Source organism: Cryptomeria japonica, chromosome 9 (assembly GCF_030272615.1).
Source record: "Cryptomeria japonica chromosome 9, Sugi_1.0, whole genome shotgun sequence".
Taxonomy (NCBI): Eukaryota; Viridiplantae; Streptophyta; class Pinopsida; order Cupressales; family Cupressaceae; genus Cryptomeria; species Cryptomeria japonica.
Genome location: NC_081413.1, coordinates 240,067,232 through 240,090,476, shown reverse-complemented (window position 1 = coordinate 240,090,476; position 23,245 = coordinate 240,067,232). Strand labels below are relative to the sequence as shown.

The window sequence follows — 23,245 nt, the reverse complement described above, 5'->3', positions numbered from 1 at the left end:
TTTCTGTTTGTCCAACTGTCTGGGGATGGTAGGCTGAACTGATGTTTTATTGAGTTCCTAAGGCTACAAACAAGGTTGCCAAAACTTGGATGTCATTATGACATCCTTGTTAGATATAATTTTTCTTTGGTACTCCATGCCAACGAAAAATCTCTTGAACAAATTTTCTGAGCAATTACAAGTGCTCCATCAGTCAAAATTTTCCGATATAGAATGTACTACTTTGGTGAGTCTATCCACCACCACTAAAATTGCGTTATGCCTATTCCTCGTCATGGGTAAGCCTTGGACAAAATCCATACTGATGATCTGTTACTTCCATTTTGGAGAGCCATTTGGTTGCAATAGCCCTGTTGGATGTTGGGGTTCTGTTTTCACCTTCTAACATTCAAAACACCCCGCCACAAATCTTGCAGCATCCCTCTTCATTCCTTTCCAAAAATATAGAGGCTTAACATCTGCTAACATTTTAATCACGCTAGGATGTCCGAAATATGGTGCAGAATGAACCTCTTTCCAAACTAATTTCCTTAATTCCAGAGAGTTCGGTGCATACATTCTTCCTTGATACCTCAAAAACCCATTTGACTCGATGTTAAACCCTTCATATTTGGAGTCTTGAGAGTTGAATGTAGAGCCTGTTGAACCTGATTGTAGTAATCATCTTCTTCAAGATTTCTGCAGAACTTGAGTTTTAAAATCTATATTACAGTTACTATAGATGACAAATGTTTTCGACGGCTCAAGGCATCTGCTACTCTATTTTCCTTACCCTTGATATAACTGATTTCAAAATCATAATCAGAGATTAGCTCCAACCATCTTTTTTGGCGAGCATTCAGATTAGGCTGAGTAAATATGCATTTCAGTCCTTGGTGATCAGACCGAAACTCGAATGGTTTTCCCATCAAGTAGTGTCGGCACATTTGAAGAGTGTGCACAATGGCTGCCAATTCAAAATCATGAGATGCGTAGTTTGCTCATAGTTCTTCAACTTCCTGGACTCGTAAGCAATAACCCACTCTTCTTGCATGAGAACCCCTCCTGAGCTCTCCTCGGACGCATCCGCAACTACCATGAAATGTCCCTTAGGGTCTGACACTTTTAGAATTGGTATAGTTGTCAACTTCTCTTTCAGATATTCAAATGATATCTGACATTTCTCTGCCCACTCAAATCTGTTCCCTTTCCTTTGAAAAGTGGTGATAGGATATACTATTTGTTGGATCTACTGCTATTCGCTCAGCAGAGATGATGTGCCCTAGATATTGCACTTCCTTTTGGAAAAATGTGCACTTGGATAGCTTTCCACACCACTTGTGTTCTTGTAACCGTTGGAGAACTGTTTGTAGGTGCTATAGATGTTCCTCCTCATTCTTTGAATAAATTAAGATATCATCTAGAAACACTAAAACAAATTTGTCAAGACAATCCTTAAAACACTCATCAAAGTCATAAATGTTGCTGGGCATTGGTGAGGCCGAATGGTTAAACAATGAATTCATGGTGCCCGTATCTAGTTTTAAAAGCTGTCTTTACTATATCTTCTTCTTTCAATCTTAATTGATGATAGCTTGACCGTAAATCAACTTTGGAAAAAATACTGCGACCCCTCTCATTTGGTTGAATAATTCATCAATTCTTGGTAAGGGGTACCTGTTTCTTATTGTAAGCTTATTCAACATTCGATAGTCAATAGTAAATACATAGACGTAAGGTTCCATTTTTCTTCTTTACAAATATCACGAGGGCTCCCATGGTAACACATTGGGTCGAATTAGCCCTTTATTGATGAGTTCTTGTAGTTGTGCCTTTAATTTCATCAATTCCATGGTTGTCAAGTGGCAAGGAGCTTTGGTGTCAGGGGCAGCTGACACTAAATCGATGGAGAAATCAAACGCTTTCTTAGGTGGTTAATCCCTACAATTCTTCAGGAAATACATCTTGATAATTCCGGGAATAAGGATATTCTTTAGCAAAGGATACTTTTTTTTTTTTGACTGACTTAAACTCTTTCCCATTGTATGAGGACATCTCATATATCATCATGTCATCATGATATGCAATCTCTTTGAGTTCCCTATCTTTTGCATAACCAAACCTCAGAGGTGTCTCCGGATGCAAAGCCCTCAGTTTTTGTTGGTTTAATCTTCTTCATATGATTAGAGAGCTTGTTGGCTTACTGGTTTTTCTTATTATTCATGTTTAAGGCTTCTGAGTGTTCTCCTTGTTGTTGACTCAGCCTTGTATGTTCTTGCCTATTGAAATTCCCCTAGATTGAGTTTCATAGTCCTCATCTTTTGTTCCTTGTTGCTCTGCAATTCTTCTTTCTAGGTTGATAAGCCTGACTTGGGTGTCAGTATTCACCACCATTGTTGGACTTGTACATTCAATTCTTGAGTCCAACTAACTCGTTGGTTGCCAACCTTCTAAACAAGCCATCTGCTTAAAGTCTACTGACAATAACGATCATTAACCACCCACTTGGGATAGTAACTTTCACTTGAGCACCACTGACTCACTGGTTTACTAACCAACTATCCGACCAACTGCTCATTGTCTATTAACGGTCATGAACGATTATCATAGGATAATAACATAGTCTCGAACCCTACCGACTCACTGGATACTTAACATTCTAGGTTCGACTGTCCCTTTGGTTCTCCAGTCATTTAGTTGCATAATAGTCTCATGTCGACTGATATTAACGATCTCTAATGACCTTCAAGGGAACTTGGCACAAACAGCTTGGCCTACTGCTGGAAAAATTGACTTATATTGTTCAAACTGAAAAATGGTTTTACAGCTGCATCTCAAACTGTCAGAACAAGGTTTCGGTTTCCATTCGGTAATACATGGACAGATCAAAATCACAGACTAAGACTACTAGGATATTATTCTTTTTGAACTATACCACTTTATAATAAGGAATCCTTATCGGATAATGTGTCCTTATTATAAAGATGCACAATTTCCCCAAACGGAACTTGCATGATGATCTTTCAATATATTTAAGCAACAAGACACACAACCAAACAACTTATATGCTTCACATGCTCGAAAAATAAAACATATAGAAACTCTTTTATGCTGCTTTGATATACCTTGAATAGGGTATATAGGTAGCATAAATTCCTGTTTCCAGATCTTAAAGAGGATCACAGTTTTTCCTAATGATGCAATAAGCTTGCTCTGATTTTGAGCATAGTATTTAATTAAGCAAACAATAATATCTACATGATAGTCATAAAAAAATTTGAAAATGGTAACATGCCTGATATATGATGATGCTGTAAATGACCTTGCCTCCTATCTGGGCATGATGCTGTAAATGACCTTGCCTCCTATCTGTGCAGAATACCCTCTGCTCTCTATGTATACACCACATAGACAATACAAAAGATTAAGAAAGCTATAATGTTCCTGAGCTCTTGAGTAGGCAAATCTATGATTGTGTAATGCCTAGAAGCCAAAGTACAAATGCGCAATGTCAATGAGATAGAATAGCCAAGCTCAGCAATGCTTATCTGTAGAGAGACTTAGCTCTATATTGCAGAAATAGCCAATGAAAATTATGTATCAAAACTTACACCATCGCTCTAATGAGCTAACATGAATAATGAATGGTAAAAAGCCTGTTCTAACTCTCAATGCTTTCCATATAATGATCACCAATGGACAAGAAAACTGCCATAAGAAACGTAGTCCATCTTGATTGATGGATCTTGTATCATATGACAAATGGTGGTCAAGGAGTAACGTCTTTTTCTGCTGGAATATTAATTATAAAGCAAACCTTTGGTTACTAGCTGATTACGTAATTCTTTTAATACATAAGGGAAACCAATGTTCTCAAATAAATATAACACATAACCACATAAGATTTATATCCCATTTATACATTTATATGTATATACATATATATCTACGTACATCTTTTAACTATTATGAATGTACATTTATATATATTTATATATGTATTAAAATGTATTTATACTATATATGCTCTAATTTGGGTTGACAAACACACACACACACACACACATAATTAATGGAATTGACCAATTAAGATAAATTATGGTTCAAGCAATGTTCATCTTTAGTTATTATAAAGCATAGGATACAACACACAAACACACTACAAAAAGACAATAGAGGAAGGATCGATTGCCTATTGACTAACGAGACATGATGACCATCCTAATAGCCAGGATTTGGGAGACAATGCAATGTAATGACCCCTTTCCAACACTAGTCCTTTTGGATGACTTTTAGCCTATATTCCGGAGGCCAGTAGGCTAATCATAGACAAAATTAGGGTTTCCATCTTCTAGGAGATTTTTAGGTGGTTATTTGCAAGAGTTTTATAGTTTGCTCTTTGGGTCTTTCTGGGTTTTCAGAGAGCGTCAAAATGGTGTGACATGCATTTTCATCAGAGGAGATTTCTGAACTTACCATTTTTAGTAAATCTCGACGGCTACTTGGATTGTGCTTAAAAGGTGTTTGGAGTCACTATTTTTAGTAGTTACTATTTTTTAGCAGTATGGTACAATACTTGGTTTCTATTTCTGGCTGTCCGGTTTGAGGGGTGGCTTATTCAGGATTCTTGGAGTTCGTTCTTGGAAGGTAATAAGTAAAGTGATATTATAATTTCAAGTTGCTTTCTGACCCCCATGCCTAGGCTCATTGACTTTTAAGTTGTTTATAAAAGATGTTCTCTTGTGGTCATTTAAGTTGGGGATTATTAATAAATTTTATTAAGTTATTTGTGCACATGAAAAGGGACATCCAAATTTGAGGGTAAAAAGGAATTTGAAAATTGGGTTTTGAGTCTATAAATATAAGGTCTCTCCTTCTCTTTTGGGAATGATATTATTTTGATAATGAAGTGTTGTTGAAATTTTTCAGAGACTCTTTCTTTGGGGTTGAGTGCCTCCTAGCTTCTTCCAATTTCGAGTTTGAAAGATAACTCCTTGTTGATTGTGGTGTAGCTTCATCCAGAGGTTTCCACGATATTCCAATGGAGATGTTGGCTCTCAATCTTTCAGTTTTGTGTGGATTCGATGTTTTATAATTGGTGTGAGTGGTGTTTGTTTGGTTTTTGGAGTGTGAAAACCCTATATGTTGATTCGAGTTTATACTCATACTGATTGGAGGTTTAGTCTGATTTTTGTGTGTACTGGCTTGTTCTTTCCTAGAGATTTGGGCACTCCTATGCCCAAGGTTTTGTGATTTTTGACAAAGGCATTGATTTTTACTGCTGGTCACACCTTTATCTAGCCTTACCATCTTGCCTGGGCTGCATTTGGATTTGTGCCATCTCCTTAGTGTCTGGTTTGGGACTTGGAATGATTGGAAGTTGGACGCGTAGCCCTTTTGGTGTCTTTGCTTTCAGTTTGAGCGCATTCGGAGAAAGAATCGAGGAAGTTATGAACATTTGAAGCTATCTGGTGATGCTAGTTGAAATAAACTGGTCTACGGCTGTTGCATATCAGACTGGCTATCATTGATCTAAACCCTTGATTTTCATTATAAATTATCAGCTTTGAGTTTAGGATTGATTCTCTAACTTCATAAATCATAGTAGTAGTATTTTCTCATGATGCTTCATTGTTAGCTTTATTGTAATTCGTTGTTATAGTAGTACTAAACAACATTCCTAAATTTTCAGATTTTGAAGCTAACCTTGTAACCCACTAAATAAGTGGAAGTGGCTAGTTTACCACCAATTTCTTATTCTATTACTTTTCAGCATTTGATATTAACACTCCCACAGAATAAGTGGTTGAGTTTAGTTTTTGTATTGCCTGCTGAAGTGGCTGGTTATACTGCCAATTTGTATTCCCTCTCATTTTCCAATATGTTTTTCCAAGTTGTTATCTAATACTCCCACTAAACAAGTGGTTGAGTTTTCTAGATTTTCTTATGCTAATGTTAACGGGTGCAAATTCTTGTGGTTTACATTGGAAAAAAATTAAGGGGATATTTTAGTGGTATTAGAACTGGTCTTCTTGCCAGCCTGTGAATTCAGTTGACAAAAGTTCTCTACGAGTGATAGAGAAATTGGATACGACAACAGAGAATAGAAAAGACAACAGTTTCGGATTCCTTTAGTTCCGTTTGAAGAGACATTCTCAGAAGTTATCAGAAAACGTGTGGGAATAGTTGAAACAATGGCTGAAAAGGAACAAGCTTAGAGGAATCTCTTGAAGTTAGAGTAGAAAAGAAGTTTGATGCTGTGTTAGACATGATGGCCAATTTGCTTGCTAAGATGGATCAGAATATGACTCTTAGTCAACAAAACCATGGGGCTGAAGCAAGTACTTCCAATACAAATACCAATGGAAGGAATGTGGGACAAAATGTGGAAACACCTAAAGGATCAGCCCCTAGGCCACTTCAACCTACCTTAATACGAAGGGAGGTGTCACTAGTTGAAGCTGAAATACCTTTTGGCAGATGAACTAAGGAATAGTTACATGGAGTATGTTTCTTCTCCCCACTGAGATCCGAGACATTCTCTCGTTGGACCAGTTCTTGAACCAAAAGAAAAAAAGAGGAGGTGGAAGATATGGGAATCACACTCCTCTAGTTCCAAGAGGCTACCGACAAGTCCTTGGTAGAGTCACCTTAGCTCACTATGACGGAAGTGACAAGTGTTTGGCTAGATTGTGGGTTCACAAGTTGGATAACTACCTATCATTAAGGCCTATGCTCGAAGAAGATGCTATCAAGTTTGCTACTCTACATTTGGATGGGGCCGCCCATGAATGGTGGTATCACGGTCTGGTCACTCTTGGCCATAATCTCATTGTCACCTATGAGGATTTTACCAACAGACTCATTGAAAGATTTGACACCAAGGATCCTGAGGTGAAATTTCATGAACTTGCCCAACTAAAACAACATGGTTCATTTGACACATACATTATTGATTTTTAGAGGCTTTTTGTGATGGTCCCTAACATCACTGAAAAGAGGCTTGTAGTTCTTGGACTAGAGGAACCATTGAAAGGGTGGGTGAAGGCGCTTTCAATCCACCAACATTGGCTGAAGGAATTCAGAAATCCAAAAGTATGGAGTTGGCTGCCCCAAAGTCAAAATTTCAGTCCAAGCCCTTTGCTCATAAGAAAGAGAAGAAGAGGTTTCCAAATCGGACCAAAAAGTTCGCTTCTCGGATGGATGATGAGCTCCGAAAAGAGCTTCAAAGGAAGAATTTGTGCTATACTTGTAAGGAACCTTGGGCCCTTGGTCACAAGTGTTATGGAAAGTGCAATGCTCATTTGCTTGGAGGCCTATTCTGCTGATGGATAAGAATCTGATTTTTCAGAACAGCAGTCTGATTTTGCAGGTTCTGGAAATTTTGGCTAAGAACCTGTAAGGGGTCTTTACACAATCCATTGAAATTACACATCAACATAAAGTAAAGTAGGGGCAAGTCTTAGTATTGGCCTACAATTTGAATGACAATGCCACAAGGAAAGGATGCTAAAGGTGGCAAACCTACTTCAAAACTTTACCAAGGGTCAAAAGGTGGTGAAGACAAGTGAAAGTTTTATTAATTCAAAGGATTTAAGTGACGATTATAAGTCATAGTTCAAATTTGCCTTGGCAAAGCTAGTCCAAAATGGCAAGAAAGAAGTGGTATAGCAATTGGAAAACTGTGAGAAGGACAGTTTTTTAAAAATCGTTAGTGAAAGTTGGAATTTTCAGTTGGCAATACAAATAAAAAATTGTAATGCTCCTATTTTAGTCCATTCCAACATCCTTGGAAAGGTCCAACTTTCATGGAGAGTACCAACTTTATGGGGAAGGTTTTCTAATATTGGCAGAGAGTTTTTGAAGCCCATATGAGTATAATGGTATCATTTGTGTATAGATCCAACATTTTGGGAGCACTCCACACTTACAGTTGTTTATCATCTTGAGAAAATGTCAATTTGCACATGGATCGATCACCTATGCACTTAGAGTATTGACGGTGGGTTAAAATTCCTATTTTGGATTTTTTTTTTCAGAACTTTGGCAATTGTGCTGAAAATCAATAAATTGTTGATTAATTAAATTAATTTGTTTCAGATTGGGTGACTTGTATAATTAATTATTTTATAAAGCGATGTTTTTTCTTTAAAATATAAAGTTCAAATAATAAAGTCGCTTGGCAAACAATTGAGGATTATTTTATTATTTTTGTGGGAAAGTTTTTAAAGGATGAAATGGGAATGAAAAAAAGCATTCTTGATATTTTATTTTACAAACCCTAGTTTGGATAGATTGAACTTGGTTCGTTCTCCAGGGGAAGGATGAAAACCCCTCAAAACAGTTTTGTGGATGAAAACCCGCCTAGCTAATTGAGTGGATTCAAACAAAATTTGTGGAGATTTTGAGTTAGATTGCCACACCTTTACAAGTTTAGCAATTTTGCAGGTAACAGCTTTATCGAAGTTTGTAGGCAATAATTTTGGAAGGTGAGTTATTTAATTGAGTTGGACTTGCATTTACATTTCTTGTTTAAGCTTGTTGGCCACCATCTTTCGTGGAATTTACTAGGTTGCACCCTCTTTGAAATAGCAAGTTTTAATAGGAGGAAGTCGCACCTATGTGAGGGTAGGCATGGAGTTTATAAAGGTTGCAAGCAATTTGGTGTAGCTATCTCACATTAAGGATCAGCAAGTTCAAAGTTTTAGGAGATCTAATGCATTCTTAAAGCATACAAATGCTGTCTGCTACCATATAGAAGGATGCCTTACAGTTTGTTTGAAAATATTATAAGTTGTAGAACACTTATAGCTGCCATATATGAAATTATTGTTAGCTACTCCATGGTTTAAGATTTTAAGTGAATCACCCAAGTATTAGAGGTGTTTGGAGTGTGTAAAGTTTAGTTATCACCCATTCTCTTCTGCAACATGGAAGTTAATTCATTTCAGGAAATATAAGGGTCTTACCATCAAGGAGAGCAACATTTTGGGTCCCAAATCTGCACAATTGTGATTTACTAGAGTTTCATCTAAATTCTAGAGGATTTGTTTCACCTCTTCTAGTACTATAAAACTCCACAGTGGTATTCAACAGTTTGAATGCAAGGTATGGAGGGTGTTGTTTGCCACATTAGGTGATGTTTATGCACGCAACAGGTCTGAAAATCTCATTATCAGCTGCTCAGTCGAAGTTAGATTGTCCCAAACTTCAAAACTTAACATTCAAGTTTCGAGTTAAAGGGTAGAAAATTATTTAACCTCATTTTCTGCATTTGTATGTGAATAGAACTCTGCCAACTGATGATAAAATATATCAGAAATTTTTAAGTGTGAATATTTGAAAATTGTCATTGTTCCTCTATTATGTTATTGAAAGTAATATCTATTTATGAATTGCATTATATATTGTTATCTTGGTTTAACTTGCCAAAATGATATAAAGAAAACAGTTAATCAATCAGAGTATTTTGTGATACATTTGAAGAATTTAAATAAATTATCGAGGAACTTTACAATGGTATCAGAGCTGATGGTCTCACCAGCTTGTTGGTGTGTAATCTTTTGTTGCAGATTTCAAAATCACAAATTATTGAACAGCACTCACATGTCAATTTGGAAGCTAACAATTGATGTAGAGATACATATAATATGCATTTGAGTGAAAGAACTTGAGTCTATTGATAGTCAGTTCTAGCAATTGTGTATTGATTTTAGTAGATTGCATGGTAGTGTTAAGTGGTTATAGGCGAGTTTCAACATTTAATTGTTTTGAGTGTTAGTAGTGATTTATCATTCAGAGGATTATCAGAGCCACAAATCCTACTAGCCTACTGGGTAGTAAATATGTCGTGCTTGCCTGTGATCAACAGTTTAGTAGTATCAAGTTTCGGGTTTTAGAGGGATTGATCATTTAGGGAATTATTATAGCTACTGAATCATGGCATTATTTAGTGACGAAGATTTAGCGAAGAAACTTTATAGAGAAAGTAAGAAACTTGAGCCACTATCTCAATCAAAGGATGGTTTTTGCATTTTGGAGGAAGTAGAGAATTATTTATTTATGGTGGACTAGTCACCTTCTAAGGCATTGCAACTTGCAATGAGTCTGTCCATGACTTCTTTGAGCAAAATAGTATCGTTGAGACATAAAGAAAGTGATTTGAGACTTATAGTCACGTCTTGCATTGATCAGACTATAAGATTAATACCACTTGATAAATTCACACATAATGAAATAGATATTTCATTGACTATGGAAAGTTTCCATGATATTTAGCTGATTGTGGAAATTTTTCAAGGTTTGTGTGATATTAGAAGTCCATTTTGTAAGAGGATTATGATTTTAGAAACCATTGCAAAGGTTAGGTCTTATGTGGTGAAGCTTGACCTTGAATGTGATGATTTAATTCTCCAAATGTTTAACTATTTCCTTGCAATTGTCAGAAAGTATCATGCAAAAAATGTTGTAATAGCAATGTAGCTCATTACGTCTTCTATCTTGAAGTAGAGTCATGATATTTCACCAGCCTCTCTTATCATTTCTATTGGCTGACTTTAAGAAGGAGCATGATATTTTTCCTACTGCATGAGTTGGTTGAAAATAGTGTTAACAATATAAGCAAAATTTGAAGCCATTTTTGACAGTTGAGAGGTTAACTTCCAATGATTCACATTTTTTTTTCAGCAAATTGCTACCTAGGGGCAGCTACCTTTATATTAATCTAGAAAAAGAGTACATATCAGCCATAGAGAAAGAACAATAGGGTCCTAATGACCTCTATGACCTCTTGTGATCTCTCAATCTGCTCAAGAGGGAACGTGCTCCCATTTACAGCTATCATATGTTCAAAGTTTCCATTTATTAGTATATAGGCCATCTCTCAGGACCATTGCATTGTCATACTTATTGTGTTCGTGAGCAGCTCTTGACTGCTAAAGGCATCTGCCACCTGGCCTTTGAAGGTTTTGGTGTTCATTTCGAGTGCCGCCATTGCTTGTATCCTTAATTGGGGAACAACCATTCGTTTGATGGATCGCTCTATGGCGTCATGGTTCCCCACCGTCCTAGCAATGTTGTATAGGAACTGTTCTAGCAGAGCAGCGTTGTGGGAATGAGAGCCAAGTAAAGTCTTCTCCTTGGTGATCTTCCACATCACTCCCTCCTCCATGTCTCCCTCCAGCACAAACAACTCCTTTAACTGCTCTTTGATCGAGCCCTGTTCGTAGTTGCACTTGTATCCTGGGATCAATATAATTTCGGAACAGCCCACCATAGTTGTCGCCTCAACCACTGCAACAGGTTTAGTTCATCATCTCTTTGGGCCTAATTTATAGACCATGATGGTTTCTCTCCACTCTTCTGTCTTTTCCATCATCCGGGGCTTTGCCAAAGAAGATAGGCACTATGTTCTGTCCCTACCTCGTGAATTAGAAAGTGTGGAAAAATTGTCTTTCTCCATTATCTGTCTAGATCATAACTCTAGTTTAAGCCATTTCAAGCCTGAGGATTGCAGTGTATCATTGTTTCTTCAGTCTGATCGATTGCGTATTTCGGTAAGATATCAGCTTCCGTGTTGGCTTCTCTATATACGTATCTGATTTTGTTCTTCGCAAAATGCTCCAAAATCTCTTGTATGCCGTCAATCCACATTCTCGATTTCCAACTCGGCGCTATTCTGGTTATAATCGCTCAAACAACATTCATTGAGTCTCCCTCAATATCCATCTTCAACAGTCCTTTTTCTTTGCTCAATGTCATTCCCGCCATCAAAGTGGTGAATTCAGCGTCGTTCTTCGTGCCTACGAGTAGTTTGATTGATCCACCAGAAGACATTCACATATTATAGACGTTCACATATTATAGACACCAATGATTCACATATTATAGACACCAATGGTCGAGTGTCTCTTCTTGCTTGTAGCACACTAATGATTCACTTATTATCGACATTCCTAATGTGAGCAAAGACAAACTTAGAAGAGAATCATTGTTTCACATGCAAAGAGTTGGTGGGAACCAAGCCACAAATGTTGGAGCAATGAAGAAATGAAGATCTCAAAAAGAAGGTGAAGGGTACTCTTATGCTACAAGCAAAAGTCCTTGATTTCTATCAAATGTCTATTCCAGCAGAATCTTGATGAGCTTGAGGAAGAAATCGTGAAAGTGGAACATGCAAAAGGAGAAAAGACAACATCAGAATCATGAGTTATGGTTTTCAGTCTTGAACAACTGTAATTATGCTCAGTTTGACTTCATAGAATCAGGGGAAAATGTTGTTAAGTAGTTGTTGAAAAGGATAATTATGTCAATCAATGTTGATTGCATTTGGGAGACAATGCAAGTAATTCATAACCATTCTCAATTATTTTCAGCATGTATTCAAGTTGGTTTACATTTTGTGGTGAAGAGGGAAATTGATAAACTCAGTAGTAAAGTTTGTTTTGAGAAGGTATGTGTGACTGATTATGCACAATTGATGAACATCACTTCCATGTCTAAGGTTAGCAAATTCAAATGTTTGCCCTCAATATTCATTTTGAGAGGGACAACTTGTGATGGTGACTTGATAAGATATGCTAACTCGTTTGTCTTTATTTTAAATGATGATACAAAAATTTGGGATTGAGGAATTTATATGATTGGTGGACTGCCTCGCAGTGTAACAAAGAATGACAAATTTGTAGTTTTCAGTTGTATCAAAATGGTGTAGCGAGAATAGGGTGGAGTCTTTTGTAGTCTCATTTGGTATCCTAGTATTGACATTTAGGTTCAGTATTGATTGAGGACAAGCAATCTCTAGGGAGGGAGATCTTGTTCTATCCCTTTTTGCTCCACTTCAATTTTCTTGGAGAGTGCTAGCTTTATGGGGAAGGTTTTCTGACAATGGCAGATAGTTCTTGGAGCCCAAATGAGTATAATGGTTCCATTTGCATGTATATTTGACATTCTAGGAGCACTCTACACTCCTTGCAGAAGTCTGCCATCTTGAGAAAATGCCAACGTGCACATGGATTGATCTCCTATGCCCTCAGAGTATTGATGGTGGATAAAGTTTCCAAGCCATCTGCCCAAGTTTTCCATATTTAATTAAGTTTTTAAGTCCATAAGTGGGACGCTTTGTTTGGAAAATAAATTATTTTATTTTTTATTTTTCACTTTCCTTTCACTTTTCCTTTCACTTTTCCTTTCACTTAAAAGCACTTTTTGATGTCAACTTAAAAGTATAAACAACTAATTCAGATTATGCACCAAAGTTGCTCAATAAAGTGACTTTTGTAACTTCAATCAGCAAAACACTTGCTTATATCACCCTTTTAGCCTACGTTAGTGGAGTATAGGCTAAAGGTTTCTAGTAGGATGATGACTCCAAAAAAAGGGGATATGACAAATCATCCCACCTCGATATTGCAATCAAATACGTCAAATCAGCAATGCTCCAACCAATTCCTCGATCCCAAATCCATCTAACGTCCATGCCCAATGTAAAGAATTCTCCATCTAAACTGGCAGTTCATCAAAATGCTATGAAAAGTACTCTTCACATGTACATAGAGAAGTGTACTAGTCCATCTAACACTGCTGTTATAAATCAGGCCAGCATCATACCAACTGAAAATCAGGCCTAAGATGATGTCAATGGTGTGTCCAAGACTATGTAAGGATAAAGTATCCATCTCATGCTGATTATCAACAATGTAATCATGATCCCACACACTCCAACGCAACCAACTAGCTGATGTAAGCCATGACAATTCTGAAGACACTATATCCAGCCAAGTAGCCACCCACCATTAAAGTATTATTTTATTTGAGTCAAGTCCTAACATTAGAACAGCTGCATACCCCAAAGAAGTAGGTGTCTCAATCAAATCTTCATTATGGATGTCTTCAATTACACATAGAGACATGTCATTAGTGGCTGGTCCACTGAGTGTATGCTCCACAAAATCATTTTCTTCATCATTATAGTTGTCAACACCAACTGAAATTTCTGAATCATGGAAAGTGGAGTTGTCTTGTTTTATTTGATCCATGAAGTTACACTGATCCTTGATCCCTTGAAGATGTAGTTTGGCTTTGCCAGCTAACCACTTGGCTTTCCTAGCCCTCTCTAACCACTCTTCACACATTCTTTGGGGCTGTTTTACATCAACTATGCCAAAATGTATAAAATCAGTCCTCATCTAGTTGCATTATCAACCAATGTCTCATGACTATCTACCCAAACTTGAGTGCTATCATTGGGGTACTTCAAAACAGTCTTCTTCATGAGTATGGGCCGCTAACACATGACTGTGCAGAGGTAAAGTGCTGCTGGCCTAAATAAGAAGATTGGGACTGTTATTACCTTCCCTTGTGTTGCCTTTGAAGCATTCAACACTGAGTTGAACCTGCAAACTCTTGGCTGCCACGTATTTGGGTATTTCATTCTCTTGGTTGCCTTAAAAATAATTTTCTTACCCATATGTGTGAACTCAAGCTCTATTTTGTTGAAATCTTGGATGTATCTTCCAAGAGATCTCAACCATTGTACTCACAATACCACTTCGGTACCAGCAATACCAACAACATTGTACTCATCATCAAATGTATAGCCATCTAATTGTATACTCAACATTGGTATCCTTCTTGTGCAATTCACTTTGAATCCATCCACCAACATGACGTTGAATCCGGGAAAGTCCTCTAGTCGCAGTCCTTTCTTGACTACAAAGCTCTCATCAATAAAATTATGTGTAGCACCACAATCCACCATACACATATCTCTTTGTCCGTTGACAATTCTCTTTAACATAAAAGGATGATATCATAGGAACACTGCAAAGGAAAGCAATAGTACCATGTGTTTTGTCATCATGTTTATCATCCTCATCACTGTCCACCAAAGTAGAATCTTGTCCCTTATCATCTTCCACATCAGAAATCACCTCAATAAGATGCACCTTGCCCTTTCCAAGACGTCCTGGTTCCCAAGGCTCTTTGCATGGAAAGTAAATCTTCTTTCTTCTTAACTCAATTCTTGTCTCTTTATCTACCTTAGGAGACGTGTCCTTGGGCTGATTAGAAAATTTCTGAATTGACTTTGAATCTTTTTTGTCCTTGAAAGTTTTCTTTTGATGCTGAAATGTGGAAGGAAATATATCAAGATCTAATGCTAGCTGAATAGCATCATGAAGAGTCCTAGGCTTAAGCACCTTAACTAGCCCTTTTGTCTTATCATTCAAACCTTCAATAAACAACATTACCACCCATTTTTCAGTCATATCAAGTACCATGGTAGCAATCTTATGGAACTCATTATTGTAAGAATCCAAGCGCCCACTTTGTTTCAATTGTGCCAACTCTCTATAATACACCTCGACTTCCTTATGGTCAAACCGAGCAATCAATTTGTTGCTAAACTCCTCATATGAGTGAATCAATTCATGGTTTTGAGTGACCAAACCATGTCCAAACCATGGTGCCACAAATCATGTGCAATACCCTCATGGTGCATGGTTGCAAACTTGATTGCTTCATCCTCTTTCATCGGTTTAAGTGTGAAGAAGGTGTCTAACTTGTGAATCCAAGCTCTAGCACTAGTTTTCCCACTACCATCAAATATAGGAAGAGTAAGTTTGCTTGTGGCTTGTTTTAGATCCTTGTTTTGCTGCTTTGGTCTTCGTTCTTGCCTTGATCTTCTACTATCTCTTCTCTGTCCAATGTATTGATGGAAAGGTAAGACATCCTTGACATGTTGAGAAAGGGTATTCCACTCATCATGCATAGTCATAAATTTATTTGTAAATACCACCTCATCATCCACATCAGCAACCTCCTCTTCCACTTCTTTCGTGGGTAAGAAAGTAGGCAACAATGGTTTATCTGAAGTGCGTGCATAGGCGTCCTCTCTACATGTGGTGTACTAACTACACTGTCATTATTTGTTGGCTCCTGATTATGTTTCCTGGATCTGAGCTTATTTGTTGAGTACCTGCTATAAGTTGTTGTAAAACATTTACTACCTGCTTTGTCCTTCTGCCACACCTTTTAAAATTTCCTTTGCGTCTCTTTCAACATGTGGTGGTGGACTGTTATCTCTCTTGTCACCCATCCTTCTAGCTGATCCGTTTTCAATATGGTGTTGCCTTGCAGCTATTGCTGCTGATAATGTGTCCTGTTCTGAATAGGAATGAGCCCATTGAATTTGTTTCCTTTCTTCTCTAGCAATGTACCTCTTATATCTGTCACTTGATTGCTTGAAACAAGTTTGAAATAGAACCCAAAGGTTGGCAGGATCCAAGCTCTGATACAACTGAAATATCCCCACTAGGATACTATCTAAAATTTTGATCTTCTAACTTCTGATTTCTGCCCTAATTTTTTATTTTCTCAAATTCTGTTCAAACCCTAATTTCTAAACTTTCCGATTTATTATTTTCAGACTGATCATACACTTATAACAGCCAATACATAATATCAAAACACATCAAATTATTATGCCAAAAGGTTCACCCAATATCAGAGATGAAATACAACATGAGATATACAATATATGAACAATAATGGCCACCACAGGACTGAAATTCGGAAGATAACTCTCCTGTCATAAATCAGAATATAAAAGTCTGCAAGTACATCCAAACATGGGCAAAAATATGACAATCATGCCCAGAAATGCTGCAGTCGCAAATCAGATAGGGTTTATACATACCAAATCATGGCAACTTGAACAACAAATGATGAAACTGTTATCCTAGGAGTGGCACCAAGTTTAGGGCATGAAACCCTAATGCAAAGTGAACACAAACCACCAAGAATGCTGCTCAAAATGTGGTGCTCAGATCTGCTACAAAGGATGTGACGAAGTAGGCTTAAAGAAACCCTAGACAATGAAGAAATCATCTGCAAAAATGCCAAATTGCTCCTCTCAGGTGGGCGCTTCAATTAGGGCAATGCCTAATGCAAGATGAACATCAAAATGCCTCCAATGGAATGTGATCCAGCCCTAGATGATGATATCTATCAAACCCTAGGCCAATGATTGTCAAGATATGATAGTAACCCTTTCAAAAATGCAGTGGTCCTTATCCAAAAAATGGCAGTCCTCCACAAATGCCATGGATGGGATATAGCAAGATAAATATAGACTTTTCACACAGCCAGCAAGTCATAAATTTGATCAGCCACCTTTTTCTTTCCTTTTCCTTCATAAAATGATGCCAAAACGATGCCAAATGACTAGCAATAAAACCCTAGGCAGCCTGCATAAAGTTTTGCATCAAAACCTTCAAACCCAAATTAAAATTTGACTCAAATCCTTTTAATTTTTGCTCCAAATCCTAGTCATCCAAGTGCTGATGTGAAACCTGCAAAATTGATTTTCAATCCTGCTCCAAAATAGTGCCAAAAACCTGCAATAATTTTTTGCCTCTTCCAAAATCGGTTTTGACACAAATCTTCCCATTTTTGGGAATTAAAACCGTAGTTTCAGATCTGCAATAAAATGCCTCTTGAATCCTTGCTCAAACCTGCAATATCAACACAAAAATAATGTGGAACATTGCTTTGAAGTCCAGTTGTAAACCCTGGATGGATTTACCTCAATAATGGAATTGGGTTTTCGTCAATTCCATTAAATTCTAAGGGTTTCTGTCCTTAGAATGCTGCTTAACCAAAAGTTACAGTGAAAGGAAGTCTTGCAAATATCAAATGCCAATCCAATTATGATCGCAAAAATAACCACAAACCTCCTTATAAAGTTTCCAAGCCATCCCACCCAAGTTTTCCATTTTTAGTGAATTTTTTGAAGTCCATAAAAGGTATGCCTCTTTTGGAAAATAATTATTTTATTTTTTGTTTTTAATTTTTCACTTTTCCTTTCACTTATAAGCACTTTTTGATGTCAACTTAAAAATATAAACAACTAAATCAGATTATGGACCAAAGTTGCTCAATAAAGTGACTTTTGTAATTTCGATCAGTGAAACACTTCCTTATATTACCCTTTTAGCCTATGGAAATGAAGTATAGGCTAAAGGTCTCTAGTAGGATGATCACTCTAAAAAACAGGGACATGACATAATTCATTTTCTAGAATTGTATAATGTTTGTCCATTCAATCATTTATTATTGATGTAGAATATTGGCATTTGATTTAGCCAATAGTTGGCATCTATTTGTGTTATAAAATTGAATTTTTATTTTTTTGTTGATCGGTGAATGCTTTTGACTGGAGCTATGAACCAGTGAGGCCACTTTTTTGAGGGACCTCATCGTTAGAGATGTTTGGTAATTCCATCCTTATTACCCCTCTGCCATCCTAATACTTACTCTACTCCTATTCTTCTGATTGCTCTGTAACCCTTATCTCTCCATGCTGCTGGCCTTAACGTTCTTCTTGAGCCTTATCTCTCCATGCTTGCGTGCCTCCTCATCACTTGTTGCAATCTCCTTATCGCTCCATGTCTCGTTATCTCTCCATTGCGTAGGGCTCCTCCATTGGGCTACTTCCTCCGTTTGCCTCCACCCTTTCTACATCTGCTATGGGCCGTCTTCCTTGTAACATACCCACCTTCCATGCAATCTGCCACGCTATTCCCCCATCCTGACGTCCCGAGGGCTTAACACCTCTTTCTTTCATGCCTTATTAATGTGGTATTCATGTATAGTCCTCTGAACATCATCCTTCGTCATCACCTTTGGACCGTCCAGTCCTGCTTGCTTGCCACGCCATCCCACAATTCCCAATCAAGCGACTGCAGCATCCTCCATCATGCTGACCAGCCTTTGGCAACAACCGGCTTCGATCAACTGTCTCCACAAGCAACTGGCCCTAGGATTCGAACCGAGGCTACTGTATTAACACCGCTTGTAACGACCATTGCACTACGGGGACAAACCCGTTATAAAGTTGAATCTTTGTTTATAGCCAAATGTTGGTCTCTACTTTTACTAGTAGGATGTTGTGCTTGTTCATGCTATAATTGTTTATCCCCCCTTAATCTGAAAATATTGCTACAAGGCCTGACAACAGATAGTTTAGTGTTGCCTCTAGGGTAATAACATAGTCAGATGTTTAAATTTGAATTAGAATCGCTATTGAAATCTTGTATAATGTGCATATTTGGAAATTCTGTTAGTTCTAGGTTTAATAAGATCTTAGAGAGCTTTCCCCTATAATTTGAAGAATGGTTCTGTCATACATGTTATTCGATTTTGTCTTGTTTTTAAAGAGAAAAATTAAAATGTCAACTACTGCAACAAAATTTGCTGTGTTTTTGCCTTGTTGCCTTTGCTGCTACATCTAAATTATACTTAGAAGTGTGCCTTTTTATTAAATTATTTTTGTGCAATGCAAGGAAGAGAGGGGAAATGAAAGCTGTAACAGGCTTTCTCTTAACATAACCTTTTGCTCAGTGTGCATTTTAGAGCCACAATGCAAATTAATCAGATGAGCATGCATCCTTATCAAGCTAAGGATATTTCCTGAAATCTGAAACAAATGAGAAATCTGGTAGAAAATATAATTGAATTTGTTAAATTTTTATCAAAACCTCATTTGCTTGGGTGATGAGATCCACTTCTTAAAATTATATTAATGAAGTTAGCTAATATTTTTCATGCCACTTCAAAAATCCTAGGGAGGCAATAGTACTGAGAGCACAGTAGGCAAGGCATGAGAAATGGAACATGGGAGAACTAGGTTCATCTCAAGAACTAGGATGTAAAGAAATCATCTATGACAATTGTATCAAATCAAATTGTTTCCATATTCTTCAATTTACTGTTAGTAACTAATCAATCACATTGCACTGAATAAGCATTCCTGATGATGTATGAACAAGTACCAATATAAATGACAGTTTTTCAGAGTCGGTAAATAGCTGAAACAAATCAAGAATGCCAAGTAAATGTGATTTTACTTTTTTGAATGGGAAACATTTGTTGATTTTGATTTTTCAACTACGATAAGTTTTCATGAATTAAGTATAAGATTGTAATGACCATTACTTTTTTTTTTTTGAAATTTTCAACTGAATTGAATCTATAATGCAATGTCCTTGTCACTTTTTGAGTACCCAATTTTGGAGATGGGTAAGGTGAGAACATATGGTGTATAGGACCACACCAAATTATCTTAAGATGGAACAACATGAAGTAATATCATTAACTAAGCACACCAAGTGGAAAGCACGCCAAATCTACACTTCTTCAGTGGAGTGTGCTTGATGCAAAAATATTTTTACTCTTATTCAACGGGGTGTGTAAATACAATAAGCACAGCCACTTTTCGCTTATTCAATGGAGTGTAATTACAACTAACATAACCACTTCTCACTTATTCAACAGAGTGCAATCACACAAGCACAGTCACTTTTGCTTATTCAGGGAGCGCAATTACACATGTCACAAGCACATACTTCAACTTATTGAGTGGGGTGTGCAATTAAAAGAAGATGCAAGGAAGAGACCACTGATGGTAATACCATCCAGAGTACTACAAGATACTCGATACAATACAAAACATTATCTAGAAAGATAAACTACTGACATATGCTGGCATAAAGTTCTGATCACAAATAAAGATTGCTGCAACAACCCTAGAATGAACCAAATGATATAGATTAATCAGCTTATCAATAAACCAACTGCAAATTAGCTTTGGTGGATGAAACAAGGGGTTGGTAAGGTCTGATGTAACTCTATAATTGCTGTTTGTACTTAAAAATCAGAGCTGAAAACTCTGTTAGCACACTACAAACATTGTCTAGAAGCACACCCAAAAACCACCCAACTGCAAACAACTGAGAACACACATCAAACTCCTTTAAAAACACCCAAACACACTTGAAAAAGTAATTCATCGAACCGATAATGAAAATCAGACAATAACAGGTCTGTAAACACAATTATGGCATGCTGTACTGTTGGACCAGGAAGAGAAAAAATCGTAGAAATTTACCAAAATTCTATAGAAATACAAAACTTCAATGCCTAAGTGATAGAGCTAAGATTAGTATTGCCAGGCACCATCAAAACACACAAAAATCAGAGGGAAATATAGTGCTTCAATTGGCAACTCATACACCCCTCCTTCATGCCTGTACAGCTTGGTCAACCTGGTACGAGCCCCTTGGATTTCACACATTGCATCATTCAACAAATAAACAGCAAGGAAATGATTTTATGACTCAGCTAGGAAAGATTTTCCAAGAATGAAATATAAAAGTTTGGTATAGCTGCAGTTAAGCCTTGATAGGAATGGTATGACCAGCAAGAGATGTACAACCCCCTTTTTCAGCATTTCCAAACAATGATGAACTCACACAAAACAATAGCATTAGAAAATCCAAAACAACTCATCAAAACATTTAGGATACCTTCATTCTTGAAGCAACGAATTGAAACTATACTTGTAGGCACAACTGTGACCTTTGTATGAAGCTGCGAAGACCACCTATGGGGATTTTCATCCTTAAAACCATTATTTTCAAGAGGGTGTTAGAAAATAAGATATGAACACAGGTTCCCTCAGATGGAGAGCAAATATCATAACATGTCTAACCTCAACAATGAGCTTTCAACCTCCTTTTATAACATTCTAGAGGAAATAAAATTATAATTTCCTTTTTTCCCTTCAAAAGCTCCTTTTTAAATTAAATAATAAATCTTTTATGAATACAAAGTCTCCCATGTGTCTATGCATCACTCTGAAGGTACAACTTAAAACATTTTTCAATAGATAATTAACATTGGTTGCCTTTTTAATATTTCCTCTTTAGTACAGCTTAAGTTATAATTATTTAATTATTAAATTATTTACCTAAATTGTGGAAAGCATCATAATGAGATAGATATGCAATTTTGACCATACCATAAAGTTTTTGAGGTCTTAGGATGAACCGAAGCAGCTTGGGATTTGTCTAAAAATAGCATGCTTATCCAAGTAGTTTGGAGAGCTCCCAAAAGGATGGAATTGCATTCTAAAAGCATCACGAGGCTCACCAAGGTTACCTAAAATCAATTTTATTAACAAAACCACTGCTTGATCAATATTGTGCTCTCCAAGAAAATTGAAGTTCCCCTTTGTGCACCAATTAGCCTACGAGAAAACTCAAAAAATAGGCGAATATTATGCTTGAGAAGTGGACTTGAAAATAACAACATTTATAAATATAAAAAACTATGGACTAAATTTGGCATTTAAATCTGAATAAGATAATGCTTAAAATACAAAATACATTGATAACTTTTCAAATACACTTCTTAAGAGTTCCATTTAAATCCTCTTTTGTTGGATTGCTTATACATTATCTATAAATATAGAAAAACTGAAGTATATATATGCCTGCAATTATCTCATAATGAACAACAATATATCATTTTTGAAGATTCCAAAACAATCTAATTTGTACAAGTATACCTCAATGAATGGAAGCCAAAGTATAAAAATCAGCTAATGCAATATTCTCCAACCATTTGCCAACGTTTATTGGGAGAAAGCACATCATATGAGCACTTTTCCACCAACCACAGAACCAAACAAGCTCCCTTGTAACTAAGCTTGATTAGGTGGGTTGTTTAGGGGGATGGTCGTAACAAAGTAGCACATAGGGAGAGAATCAATGGAGTCCAATATTAGGGAGTCTATGTCAATGGAAAACTCTATATAAAGATTAACAAACATGCCTTATTTGAACTTGGCCAAGGGTTTGGGTTTTGATACACAATAACTATATATCTATTGTCTTGATAGTTAGGATGAATATATACAACTATATACATTTGAGTATAGTGGGCACAACTTAGCAACACACACCTGAGTACGTTATTGTTGTACAAAAGGGACAAATGCATTAACTCGCCACTTACCTTTAGTTCTTTGGGAAGACGACCCAAAAATTGATCCACCAGACTCACTCTTTGACTTTTGACAAGTTATGGCAAGCAAAAATGCATAGGGTGATTGAGAACAAATGGTAATACCACCACCACAAGCCTCATTTGTTGCCACTGTTTGTAGCTAGTCAACGAGTAGGCAATTTCATAGTTTGGTGTCTAACTCATAATCAGCTATCTATCTATAAATCAAAGTAATCACAATTTGTGTGTTTGGACTTGATTCGGATTTAGTAAACCAAAACTTTTTGCAAATTGGCAAAATCTTGAGGAAATTCAGCAATTTGAAAACTACTTAAATTTATATAAAAATATTGTTACAAAATGTATCAGATGACAGTATAAAATGCTCATTTGTTACAACTGTTTGTAGCTAGTCAAT

At 36.8% G+C, this 23,245-nt stretch overlaps 1 protein-coding gene across 2 annotated transcripts in view; it reads left to right on the top strand.

Annotated features, from left to right (window-relative positions):
- Window positions 1-23,245, top strand: part of LOC131037169 (auxin response factor 12) — a 172,570-nt gene that overhangs the window by 16,362 nt on the left and 132,963 nt on the right. The gene's annotated exons all lie outside the window — the stretch shown is intronic.